Source organism: Euprymna scolopes, chromosome 22 (assembly GCF_053919585.1).
Source record: "Euprymna scolopes isolate OS-2025 chromosome 22, ASM5391958v1, whole genome shotgun sequence".
In the NCBI taxonomy this organism is placed as follows: domain Eukaryota; kingdom Metazoa; phylum Mollusca; class Cephalopoda; order Sepiida; family Sepiolidae; genus Euprymna; species Euprymna scolopes.
Genome location: NC_136503.1, coordinates 112,970,580 through 112,985,794, shown reverse-complemented (window position 1 = coordinate 112,985,794; position 15,215 = coordinate 112,970,580). Strand labels below are relative to the sequence as shown.

The 15,215-nt window shown below is 30.8% G+C and overlaps 1 protein-coding gene across 1 annotated transcript in view; it reads left to right on the top strand.

The window, feature by feature from the left end:
- Positions 1 to 5,773, top strand: part of LOC145243663 (cilia- and flagella-associated protein 54-like) — a 449,435-nt gene extending 443,662 nt beyond the window's left edge. The window contains exon 65 of the transcript XR_013862929.1: positions 5,634 to 5,773. The gene's annotated coding sequence lies outside the window, so the exon portion shown is untranslated. The remainder of the gene's footprint in view (positions 1 to 5,633) is intronic.
- Positions 5,774 to 15,215: the final 9,442 nt, after the last annotated feature.

The following is a 15,215-nucleotide window of genomic DNA, read 5'->3' as shown; positions in this document are numbered from 1 at the left end:
TATTTATATATATATATAATATATTTGTAAATATATATTTTTGTATATTTATATATGTATATATTAATGTATATATATTTGATCTATTTCATGTAATTATATATATATATATATATATATATGCATATATATATAGTTTAATATATATAAATTTATATATATGTATATATATATTCATGTGTATATTTACATTTATATATATTTATATATACATATTTATATATTTGTATATATATAATTTTGTATCTATATTTTTATATATACATATATTGTAATTTTTATATGTGTATTTATACATATATATTTATAGGTTTTATATATGTTCATATATACAGTTGTGCCCGATATTATTCATAACCCCCCCTTGAAAATTGAGTTTATTAGGTGTAACTTTGTTAGAATTTATTGTTTACGTCCATATTGATACATATTCTTAATAAACCTCTTCTGATCATTTTCGTCATTTTAAAATCTCGGGATACTTGTAATAAAAGAAATATACAGCTATTTATAAAATCTGCAATGTTCAAAAATAATCATACCCCCTTATTTTTTCAGTATTAATCGAGTTTCTGACTGTTTTTTTCCTGTTTGATTCTTATTTTGAATGCTTTTATACAAGCTTTGATTAATTTCATTTCGTTTTTTGCATTTTTCAGAAATTAAAATGATATCAACTGAAAACCAATAAAAGAATAAAAATTATTAGAATGGGGAAGAAAAAAGAGCTTAGTAATGATCTTAGGACTAAAATTGCGAATTCACATAAGGATGGTTTAGGTTAAAAGTCAATTTCCAAGAAATTTGAGGTCCCTACAGCAACAGTACAGAGCATCATCAAAAAATTCCAGAGCCACCACACAACAAACAACTTGATTGGTAGAGGAAGGAAAAGGAAACTGTCTGCTAGAGCCACCAGGAATATTGTAAGAAGTGTTAATGCAAATCCAACCACCACTACTAAGGACATTTTAGAAAATCTGGAGTCTTCTGGCATAAAAATATCAAGGCAAACATTGCAAAGGACTCTGCATGAAAATGGTCTGAAAGGAAGAAGACCAAGAAGGACTCTATTGCACACCGGAAAACACCTTGCAGCACGTCTAAAGTTTACTAGGAACCATGTGAATTCTCCAGAGTCCGTTTTCTCAAGTATTTTGTGGACTCACGAAACAAAAATTGAATTGTTTGGCCATATGGATGCTTCTTACGTTTGGAGGAAGAAAGGAGAAGCTTACAACCCAAAGAACACCATACCCACGGTGAAACATGGTGGTGGTAGCCTAATGTTTTGGGGCTCCTTTTCGGCTAGTGGTCCAGGTAGTTTGGTCAAGATAGATGGAACCATGAAGAAGGAGCAATATTTGGAGATACTCCAGAAAAACATTAGACAGGATGCGGAGAAGCTCCATTTAGGACCAAACTGGGTCCTTCAACAGGATAATGATCCAAAACATACTGCCAAAATAGTCAAGAAATGGTTTGAGGATAATCAAATTAATGTTTTGGAATGGCCTAGCCAGAGTCCCGACCTGAACCCTATCGAAAACCTCTGGCACATATTGAAAACTGAGGTTAAAAAGCGGAAACCTAGAAATTTGAGGGATTTGGAGAACTACTGCATTGAAGAATGGTCAAAAATCAGTGTTGATGCTTGTAAAAACCTTGTTGATAAATATCCAAAACGGTTACAGGCAGTTATTAAGAATACAGGGCATGCTATTGACTATTAGTAAGAGAGGTATGAATAATTTTGAACTAGTGCCATTATTGTTTTTCTTTGTATAATGTTTCAAACTTGCATAATTTATTTATTTGTTGAGTTTAAATTAAATGCTTATGCTTGATTTATTGTTTGAAATCCCTTTAATATTGTCTACCTTCTGGTTTGAGCAATAATCTTATAGAAATCTCAAAGATCCGAGGGGTATGAATAATATCGGGCACAAGTGTAGGTTTATATATATATTTATATATATACATATATATCTTGTTATTTATATATTTATATATATATATATATATATATATATATGATATATATACATATATCTATTAATATATATATATATGTATATATATTGATATATATTATATATATCTTTGTATATATATTACATATATATTTATATATATATTTATATATATATATTTAGATATATATATTGCAATATATATTTTATCCATATATGTATATTTTCATATATATATATTTGTATTTATATATATTTATTTATATATATATATTTGAATATAGATTTATATACATGTATATATATATATATATTTATGTATTTTTATAGATATATCTATATATATTTGTATATATATATTTGTATATATATATTTGTATATGTATATTTGTATATATATGTATATTTGTAAATGCATATTTGTATATATATATATATATTTGTATATATATATATATTTATTTGTACATATATATGTATTTGTATATATGTATATATGTATATTTGCATATATTTATATTTGTATATATATATATATATTTGCATATATATATATATATTTATATATATATATATATATTTGTATATATACATACATTTATATATATCTTTGTATATATATATATATTTGCATATATATATATATTCATATATATATTTGTATATATACATATATTTATATATATATTTGTATATATATATATTTGCATATATATATATATTTATATATATATATTTGTATATATACATACATTTTTATATGTATTTATATATAGATTGTTATAGATATTTGTATATATATATTTGTATATATATTTATATATATATATTATTATATGTATCTGTATGTATATATTTATATATATATGTATATACATTGTTTTTCATCTATAGTTATTTATTTATATATATATATTTATATGTATAAATATTTATATATATTAGTATGTGTATATTTATTTATATGTATAGATATGTATATATATTTATGTGTATATTTATATATATGAATATATATAACTATATATATAATATATATATATATGTACGCATATATATATGTGTATATTTATGTATATATATATATTTATATATATTTATTCATATATACATAAATTTATATATACATATTCATTTATATATATATATATATATATATATATATATATATGTATATATATATATATAATGGTAAAACTCAAATGACCTTGGAACGGGCGTTGTAACCCAACATCCGGCTTACGACTTCCGGTTGCGCATGCGTATATAGACTTAAAACTATAACAGCGTAAAGAAATAAACAGAAATCGCGACTTTTGCGCACTGAAATATTAACGTTATTATTTAGAAGTGATTATTGAATATGGGAAGAGTTGTGATGTTTTGTAACTGTTAGGTATTACTGTCGGAATTTTCTTACAACTAAATCAACTTTGACATCTTTTTGTTATGTACGTTTTCAGCGTCCCATTTTTTTTCGTTATCCAAATAAGCAATTGTTAATACTTGTTTTTTTTTGTAGATTTTTTTTGTCGTTTTTTTTTTTTTCGTATTACGTTTAAGTTATTTTAACGCAATTTTCTTACGAATTATTTTACTTAAACCCGTTCTCAGCAATAAGAGAATTTTACAACGTATTGTTTTACTGTGTACGTTTTCAGCGTCCCAATTGTTTGGGGGGGTTTTTTTTCGCGTTTAAATTTTCCAAATAAACAATTGTTAATACTTTCTGCATTTCTTTGCATGCTTTATTTCTGTATTACGTTTAAGTTTTTTTAACGAAATTTTCCCACAATAAATCTAGTTTAACCCGTTCACACCCATAAGAGCATTTTACAATGTATTGTTTTACTGTTTACGTCTTCATTATCCCAGTTTTTTTTTTCGCGTTAAAAGTAAGAGATATATCAAAATTTGAATTTAATTTTAAGTATTATTGTATCTGTTCAGTGCACATTTACCTATAAGTATGGCAAACCACTTATAATTCAATGGCTGTAAGTTTTTTTTTTAAATAAACAATTATAAACATAACGACATAGGAATCTATCTATACTTTTTTTTTTCATTTCAATATACTTTCATAGAAATGTTTCTGTTATGTCACAAAAAAACTATTTTCTTTACATCACAAGTGTCACGCTTATACATTAATTCCATAGCTCATACAATATACTGACCCAACGGGTCACGGGTAGTCTAGTTAATATATATATATATATATAGTACGGAAAATGAAAACAAACTTATTTGACAGTGCTCTACCCATATATATATATATATATATATATATATATATATATATATATATATATATATATATATATACATATAGTTATCCACATACAGTACTGTTTCGCTGTTTCACAGCTCATCGGTGCGGCTAGACAGGCAACTGCCTCAAGCAAGGATCGAAACCCGACAGTCAAATGACAGTCAAGGCTTCTCACCATTACGTTCTACGGCTGTTGCTGTAAGGGTATTGAATGTAACGATGTTTTGATATCGTCGAAATGCCAAAGTTGAGAGTATATATATATATATATATATAAACCTGATGAATCCTAGTGTGGATGAAACGCGGAATATTCTGTGCAGCTTAATATATATATATATTTTATAACTTACTATATATATATATATATATATATATATATATATATATATATATATATATATATATATATATGAGGTAAATAAAATTAGCATATTATTTTTATCGGCTCCGCGTCCAATAATGGTTGCAAAAACAGTTGCAAAAGTGTTTGCAGTAATTCAATGTAGGGATGCGGTCCCCTCAGCTGAGAAGGCTCGAAAATTCGCAAAGTGAACACTTACCTTGAAGTTGTAACTTTCAGGATCAGGATGTTTGCAAAAACTTTGGCAAGCTTAGCTTCGAACCTCCGGATCTGTTAGGTGGCCTTTTTTTTGTTACCTCCAATGTCGGCGAAATGAGGGTTATTGATATTGATTCCTTTTGCAGGAAGCTGAAATGTTCAATTGTATCTTTGGGTGGGTGGGGGGGTATTTTATTATCATTGATTACTATTCCCCAAGGAGGGAGAAATAACAATCCATGTTCCCTTATAAGGGGAGAAATAACAATGCTTGTAGACTGAGGAAGGAAAGGAGGTCAAAACTTGAACAATCACGATTTAATTTAATCGCAATAAAATTGAAAGTATAAAAAGTGTAGCAGACGACACCCGCTATATCACATTGCTCATCACTTCCAGATTTGAAATCCATTTTTTTCTGGCTTGTCCAATCACAAGCCAACTCTCAATCACGTGACCGAGTATATAAAAAGCGAAATCACGAACCTTTAATCCTCTTTCATCCTAACCTGCCTGTGAGTACTACAAGCTAGCTATGGCTCTCTTCCAACTACCTTTTATTTCCGCGTGCTGTATCCACACGAACTTTATCATTCTACAGGATTACCCAAATGTCATACTAAAAAACATACAACTCACGCACAGCAACACGTCAACACACTGAAGACTTTGCCCTTTATTTCTCTTTTAACCGGTTTCCTTTGTACCGACGGCTACTGGCTAGGTGTAAACTGCGCCTCTCTCTTGTTCAACCAGCCGGCATGATATAAAATCCATCTTTATATACACTGAACATATGTCTTTTTCTTTCTCCTTTCAACAGGCCTGACCTATATCTAATTGTCGGATATCTAATCTTCGCCTTCACACAAGGAACTCTCCACGACTACTATGAAAACACGTGCGTGTACGAACACTGAACTCTCATACTAATACGTTTCTCTCCTCTACTAAACGCTACTAACAAAGATAACAAATAAAGTTGTTTATCAAATGTTAAAATGTAACTTCCTTTCGTTGTCTTCATTATCGGCTAAAAAAGTCAAAATATGTTTCCAAAGGCGAAAATTAATACAACATCCTATTTTAGGGAATAACTGCAGAGACATGGAGTTCCTTAATGCCTTTCTGCATCTGAATTTGGCGGGAAAAACATTCCCTAATAATCGGATATAATCCAATACAATTTGACATGTCGGTCATGGTGAAATCTTAACAGGAACTAATATGCTTGTGTTATATTAATTAACTGGAACGGATACTTCAAATATTTTGAGTTTAGCACGAAAAACAAGTATCCAACAAAAACTCACCTCCGAGATTTGCCTAAAAAAAGTCTAACCATCATGCAATTGCAAGTGTCCAAATACGAATTCACTACAGAGTGTAATGTTCAGTTATATATTTATTACAGAAGATCAGAACTACATTGGTAACGTCGGTTTTCAAATTCAAACAGAAACTGGAGAGAGTCCAGTAAAAACTATTTATATCCTTTGTTTGGATTTAAAACCGACGGCACCGATGCTGTCCTGATCTTTGTAACACATAAATAAATAGATAAATATTACACTCTTATTTTTGAATTTTTAAAAATAATTGAACACTGTGTTGAGGTTTTCCCCACTAAGTAATGAATATTTCTCTCTCTCTCTCTCTCTCTCTCTCTCTCTCTCTCTCTCTCTCTCTCTCTCTATATATATATATATATATATATATATATATATATATATATATATATAAATTACTAGCGGGGAAAGGTGGCGCCCAGCTTTGCCCTGGCGTAAAATACGCTTAAATATGACATTTTAATTTGTCCAGATTTCGAATATATTATTAAAGAGTCGTGATTTCAAAAGTAAAAATGAAGTATTTAGGTGCCATCAGCTAGAATCGAAACCGAAACTGTAGCATTCAAATCTGGTGACGTTACCACTGTATCAACGTCACACGCATATAAAGTAATTAAAAATTAAGAATAAACTAAGATGAATGTACAAAATGTTTAACAGTTTTGTCAATTTTTACCCATTTTTGACCCCTTAAAAACAATTTTAATCGGCTAAAGACCTATAAAAGAACAGCCCATAATAAATCAAAGTAGCCCCTAGCGCCACTCTGCAACATTTAGTTTTGGTGGAGATAGTTTGAAAATATGGAGACAGACAAAGAGACCAACAGACAGACATATAACTCTTTATATATTAAAACTCAAATCGTCTTGCTTGAGCGTTGAAACCGTCCATTCGCTTTCACTTTACAAGTTCCGGTTTGAAAAAATTCTGCGCATGCGTAAATAAATAAAAACAAAGCCATAAAAGCTTTTTTTTTTTTTAATCAACAATTTACGAGATCGTCTTCTGTCTCATTTTATTTATTTTCAAATAAATTTATGCATTTTATTGTCTACCATCCTAATAATATCAATAAATAAATAAAACAGAAAATATATTTTTTAAAATTGGTTTACGTTACAAATAAAGAAAATTGGTAAGTTTTACTTCTTTTCAACCTAAACAGTTTCTATTTAAAATGACAACTTCTCTGAGATTTTGGGTTTGTTGAAACTTTAATAAAGACTTTTCATCAAATCTGTACAGAATTTCAAACGAAACCATTTATATTCACTGAGCGCTGCGTAAGTATACTTTGATAATTATGTTTCTGTTTGAAGAAATATGGTATAATAAAATTATGGGGTGTTCCTTCGCACCTGACCTCCATAGAATGGAAATAGGTCACAAAGTTTAACAAGGTTTTTTAATATAGATCCACAGAATATTGTGATAAGTGTTTCAGTGTGAACAGGTATGTTATAATAAATTATGGGGTTTATCTTTTTTATTTTTACTTTCATCATATTTTGCTTTGGTTTTGATACCCCCAAATTTGCAACCCTTCCTTTTCATAACCTATCATACTTTCATAAATCAGAGTCCATTTTCTGTAGGCTGTTTTTGAACCCAGTCAACGACGGGTACTTTTGCTAGTACATATATATATATATATTTTGCTAGTACACACACACACACACACACACACATATATATATATATATATATATATATATATATACACACACATGTATGTATTATTCCATTTAATACCTATTGTGTCTTGCAGAATTGACCTTCTATTAAGCAAGGAATAGAAGTAGCTTTATTTCTACTAAAAAGGCCTCTCACAACAATATCGGTCACCTACTGGTCTCTTCAAGTGTTGACCACTTGACCAGAATGATGAGGAAAAAAATATGGAGGACAAGCCAACTTTCTTTTTTTTTTTTCAGGTCAGAAGACATAAGTGATTTTTTTTCTTTTTTTTTTTTTGTTTTGTTTTTGATCCTGACAGCTAGCTGCTTATTCTAATCATTAATGTTATCAATCAGCTAATTTTATCAGAATCTGCTGGATCGTAAAAGATTATTATTTAAGCTATGAATAATAATACTTGATTCTCAATATCTTCCCAAATTTGAGCAAGCTGACATACTTACAGTCAATATTATAAATGATCTCCCTAGTGCAATTGTATGCGAGATGGGTATATTTTCTGACGATATCACATTTCTGATATGTGGGAAATATAAATACCTGCATATTCAAATCAATTGCTGAATCTTTAAAAATGATCTCTAGTCTGTAGAAGAATGGGGGCATAAATGGATAATAACATTTAATGCTACTTAGGCAAAGCTTCACAAGATCTCCAGCTATGGTATAACTGGAAATGTTTTCTCAATTATTAAATCATTTCGTCTGATAGGCTAATAAGAGTAGTGATTGATGCGTAGAAATCAGAAGCCCACAGTATTAATGCTGGAGTCACTCAGGAGTCCATCCTGGCCCCAATTCTCTTCCTGATCTACATCAATGATCTCCCAAAACACATACTTAAATCATTCGTTGACATTTATGCTGATGACACTACCATCTATGGCAACACATCAAAGGTCGTAAATGACAAAGTTCTCTCTAATTCTCTCTCCTCTGATCTTGAGTGCGTGGTACAATGGGGGAAGAGGTGGTTGGTTACTTTTGATGCGTCTAAAACCAAGCTATCTTTACATCATCAACGTTCTTATCCCCATCTGCTATCAATTGAAATGGATGGCTCTCGTCTTGAGGAGGCTCCATGTTTTGACAAACTTCTGGGATTGACCTTTACTGCTGATCTGAAATGGACATCAAATCTGTTGCCAAGGTTGCTGGAAAAATGGTGGGATCCTTCTACCGCTCCAGTAGATATCTCACTGCTGATGCAATTCTCTATCTATATAAAAGCCAAGTATGTCCAAGGATGGAGTACTGCTGCCACATCTGGGCAGGAGCTGCTAAAAACTGCTTATCCAGCTTTGACAGAGTACAAAATAGACTTTGTAGCTTAGTAGGTGATGCCCTTTTCTCTTCCCTGCAACCTCTCTCCCACAAAAGAGACGTTGCAAGCCTGTCTTTGTTTTATCGCTATTTTCATCGGAAATGCTCGTCTGAGCTTCAATCTATGATCACCCCTCACCAAAATTTCAAAAAAGACACACATCTAGCTGAAACCACTGTCAATAATTTTTCCCACTCTTTATCTATGCTTAAATCAAAACGTAGATTCCATGAACAAAGCTTCTTTCTTAGAAGTGCACGCCTGTGGAACTCTCTTCTGTTTTCCTGTTTCCCACCTGACTACAACTTGGATGTCTTCAAGTCGAACATAAACAAATTCCTGATAAGCCGCCCTCTTAAGTAATCCAATTCATCAAATCTCCAATACTAACAATTACTACGATATTATCCCATTGATTACTGTACACGCAATAACCCTTATCCTCGAGTGGCTTCTGGGTCTTGATAAGTGGTGACTCCAATGTAAAAAAAAAAAGCAAAAAAAAAAAAAGCGTCTTCCTTCCAAGAATTATACGACTGTTTTTCAACCACCGATTGCTATGACTAATGGCGTTTGTTATTCAGACTACTCGTTCTAATATTTACAGATAACACGAATTGGAACAAATACATTGAAGACATTGCCAAATCTGCTGTAAATAAGGTAGAATCCCTCTTTCAAGTTTGAAAACTTCTCACACCAGCCATTATCATATTTACATAACTCTAAAATCTGTACAGAATTTCAAACGGAACCATTTATATTCACTGTGAGCTGTGAGCTGAATAAAAAGTAGATCAGAAAGAAACTAGTGATGGGACGATTCCAATATTTTTTTCCAACAATTACCGATTCCAATTCCTTATAAATCTCTAAATATTTAACTATAGAGTTGTTAATTTTTCTCGATGACCATAAAAACACATGTTGAATGTGCAGATATTTTCTCAAACGTAAAAATACTTTTGTAATGGAAGCTTTTACTTTTACTTGTATTTTAAAATCAATAAATATTTTTCATTTTACCGTTACTGCCAATAGCGGAAGATATTGCTTTAAACAAACCCAAATAAAAAAGACAATTAAAAGAATCGAAAAGGAACCCAAACACTATGAACAAATATTTAGATACATAAAGAACTAACAGGGTGGGGTGCCCGGCTTTGCCTGGTCGTAAAATACACTTAAATATGATATTTTAATTTGTCCAGATTTCGTATATATTATTATAGAGTCGTGATTTAAAAAGTTTTAAAAATGTATTTGGGTGCCATCAGCTAAAATTGAAACCGAAGGCAAAACTGTAGCATTTAAAGTTGGTGACGTTACCACTGTACCAAAATCAAACGCATATGACCTGATTAAAAATAAACTAAGATGAATGTACAAAATGTATAACAATTTTTTTTCAATTTTGACCCATTTTTAAAAACTATTTTAAATGACTAAAGACCCATAATAGAGCAGTCTCTAAAAAATTCAACCTTTTGAGGCCCCTAGCGCCACTGTGTGACTAGTTTCAAAAGAGATAGTTTGAAAATATGGAGACCTACAGACAGACAGGCAGACAGACAGGCCGACAGATATAGTGAGTTTTATAAATTAGACTTGAAGCATAAATCTTTTTCCAAAATTACTGGATTCAACGTTAAACAACTTGGAAAGGTTGATATGCCGTAAAACCTAACAACCAAACCAAACCTTACATTTCAGTGGCAATATGCCTTGTTTGGGGTGAATAAAATTTAAAAAAAAAAGAAGATCTTTGGGATTATTATTTCGATTATTGGAATTACTGTTCTGAGTATTTCGAATGATACAAATCATCAATCCTCATCTCCAAAATTCAAACACAAACAAAAAAGTCCTCGTTTAAAGAAGAAATGTCTTTTATCTACCCAGTGTTTAAAAATGCTGGTAATCAGTCTTTTGCAATTCAATGTAATCCGACCCATCTCCTGCGCAAGTTGTTTGAATTTATGATGAAGCAAGAAACTCTCAATTAATTCAGTAAAACCAATCTACTTTGTAACAAGCAATATGGATTTCTTCCTGCAAAATTAACAGTTGATGTAATGAGCGTAGTATGTATCACGCAGGATAAGTGAATCTGGCGACAGTGCATGGGGGTTCGTTAATAAAGCAATAGCACTCGACATATCAAAGGCTTTTGATAGGAGTTTGCACAAAGGTTTTATCCACAAGCATGTTATTGTAAAATTTTTAATGACAAATATATGTCTACACACACACACACACACACACACACACACACACACACACACACACACACACACACACACACACACACACGTGTGTTGTGGGTGTTTATACGCGAGTCTTTTATTGCTTTGTCTGATGCTGTTGTTTCTCTTTGCCACATTTTGTGTGGCCGTTGATCATTTCGTCTGTTTAACCAAGATGGATAAAACTCTTTTCATGAAGAAAAGGAGACATTCACTGAGAGTTTTTATATATGATTTTTCTTTGAGAAAATGGATTTAGGATAGAGAGACTAATGTTATCGTAGCTAATTATTTACTTCTTAAACTTACTTTCTAACTTAATGAAAATGAGTGACGCAGACGGACAGTTACTCATATTAATATTCCAATAAATTTATTTCTACATTATTAGCAGTGTCTTCTTCGCACTGCCTCCACGAGGAGACTGGCCTGACAACATTAGTTTTCTCTTCACTTGAAAACGTGACGTCATTCGTCATCATCTCTCTGTTTTGTCTCCGGTATTTAATTTCTTTTCCTCCTGTTTCAACTTTTACATCACCCATCTTTCATTCAACTGAGAATGATTCGATTTTATAGCTCTAGGTTTTCATGCATTCAGTTTGACCCTTGTCAAAATCTCTAGTTAAGTTAATCGCTATCGATGTAGACTCCCTAATATGTTGCACATATTGATTAAAATGATCGAAGACCCCCCCCCCAAAAAAAAAGAGAATTTAAAAATCTAATAAATAAAAAAATAATTTTTTTGTCTGGACCCGCAACAATTAAAAATTAAATTCACTTTTGCGAACCCTCTATCACCATATCATCATCATATTTTGAATAAGAAATAGACAAAAGCACCAGAAAGTTCGTTTTAAAGAAAGTTGTGTGTGTGTGTGTGTGTGTGTGTGTGTGTGTGTGTGTGTGTGTGTGTGTGTGTGTGTGTGTGTGTGTGTGTGTGTGTGTGTGTGTGTGTGAGAGAGAGAGAGTTTACCTTTTGGGTGAACTGAGTTCATTGGAGAATTAGCAGCATGCTAAAAAGAAATTCACTGTAAGCCATTCCAGTTTTATAGGATAAGTGTTGTTAATGTGGAGAGTCGAGGTGCGTCATAGATGTTACCTTGAAGGATCATAATTTTACCCTTCTTAGTCGCTGTCTCATAGAATTTTTAATGGTTGGAAAATGTTTTGAGTTAACACATTCCTGTGAAAACTAACTTGCTTTTGGAAGTGACAAACAGGGTAAATTTCAATGAAATGGATAAATAAAAACGATGGCAATTAAAGCCATTTGTTTTTAAGCATTCATCCGCATTGCATCACAATATAAAAATCTGACGCCAAACTGGTATGAAAGACATGAAGAGGAAAGAGTAAGCCAAACGAACAAAGAAAGAAAAGGCGAAACTTGTAACTTTCCTACACTCGTTCGTCTTGCACATCAATTTCTAATCTACCACAAGCACCTGATTTCTGATGAAATTCTCTTCTTGTATAAGAATCATATACATCACAGCCAAGGTGGTACTGCTTAAACCACTCTTTTTCTCTGCTCGTCATAAAAACACCAACCCCACAATCAGCTGGATCCCATCAATTCATTGTGGCCGTCCTCAAATGTTGTTTGGCTTTTTACTTGAATAGCTTCTTTGCCCACACTGCAAGTCTTTGGAATTCCCTCATTGCTCCGTTTCCTTGACTTTATTGACATGTAGCCATCTTGCTACACAACTCTTCATTTAGGCTAACCCCTAATTCTCGGTCATCTCTTTACGTCTCCTGTTTAGGGTGAATCAAAGTAATATATATATATCTTTGCTATCCTATACATTAAAGGACCCCAATATCTATTAAACTGTAGGAGAGAAATAGTGAACAACTGTGTGCGCAGGATAAACTTTATTAACGGATAGCGATACAAAATAATTTTAAAATTTTTAAATTGACAATAACAATCGAAAATAAATAAATAAAAATAAAATAAAATGCATATACATAAATAATTATATATATATATATATATATATATATATATATATATATATATATATATATATATATATATATATTAAATCTCCGAAACAGCTACATGGTAAGCAGCTGATGACCCCCGTTTTCTATTTACAAAAGTTTAGTTAAGGTTTTCTCTTTTCATCCTTATGTAGTTAAATTCTGTTTTAAAATTGAAGACTTTTGCGAAATCAGCTTATGCAAGTGCTAAGTCTATTCCAATTTAACAATTTTAGTTAAGGCTTTTTTTTTTTCATCCATATATAAATGAATTCTCTTTGGTCATTACAAACTTTTTTAGAAATCGGATTATGTAGGTGCTTAGTCTGCGATAGGTTAAAATTAATATTTTTTCCCCCTTCTGGGAATCTAAACTGCATTCTTTATTTTTATTTTTGCATTTTTTTTATTCAAAGCTTCTTTAGACTATATATATATATATATATATATATATATATATATATATATATATATATATATATATATATATATATATAAACTGAAATAATCTCCAAAATATAGAAAAAATCACATATCCAACTGCGTTATGGTCGTCGTTTTTTAAAAAATAACTACACCTAGGTTGAAAATAGATCAGCTTACTTAGATATCTACTCTCTCTATGAAAACACACATAAAGGAAGGCGTGAACCTAAGGTCAACTGTACCTTTGTCCTGAAAATGCCCGCCCATTAGCTGATTAGGATGAGCACGGTGGAAACTAGGAAGCTGATTGGTTAACTAAACATTCAATAGAATTTTCAGTAAATGGCGTAATGGAAACATATTAAAGGTATATGTAGCTTCACTTCCAATTTTCGGATTTTAATCATGTCAAATCACATGTCAAATCTCATGTCAAATCACATGTCAAATCTCATGTCAAATCACATTTCAAATCACACTTCATTTCCTTTTGACGGTTTGATTGTTGCTATATCTTCTGATGAGTTAAGGGCATAATAGATTCACTGATTGATATAATAATTAAGTGATTGATTTTGCGCTATGAACAGATACTGTCAAGAATTGTATAAGTCAACTGAATTAAAGGAATAAATTATAAGATGGTCAACATTATGTATTTTGGAATATAACATTTTGTCATTTATTCTCTCTCTCTCTCTCTCTCTCTCTCTCTCTATATATATATATATATATATATATATATATATATATATATACACACACACACACATACATAATGAGAGAGAGAGAGAGAGAGAGAGAGAGAAAGAAAGAAAGAAATAATCAATACAGCGGAAAAGAAATGTCTACTCAATATAATAAGATAATCAGAAGTAAACTTCAATGTAATATTAATATCTATATATTAATACGATAGCGTGAGTTATTTTCTGTGTCACGCTTACATCCAGGTCGTTTAATTGTTATGTATTTCAATTTCTTGTCATAAATAATCTTAGCAAGAATTCTTCATAAGTTTTGGTCTCAGTTCCAATTATGGCTGAAGGAACTAAAGTTATATATATATATATATATATATATATATATATATATATATATATATATATATATATATATATTAATAAGTTTATATTTCGATTTCGATTCAAGCTAATGCACCCAAGTCATATGGATAATAATTTTTTTTTTAATCCATAATAATATATACGAAATCTGCAAGAATTAAAATGTTACATTTAAGCATACTTTACGACCAGGCTTTACCGGCCGGGTGTTCGTGCTAGCTTAGATAAATACTTTTGCAATTTTAACGGACGAGCTACAATCTGTTCTTCAGATGCTGCAAGCTATGACTAGCT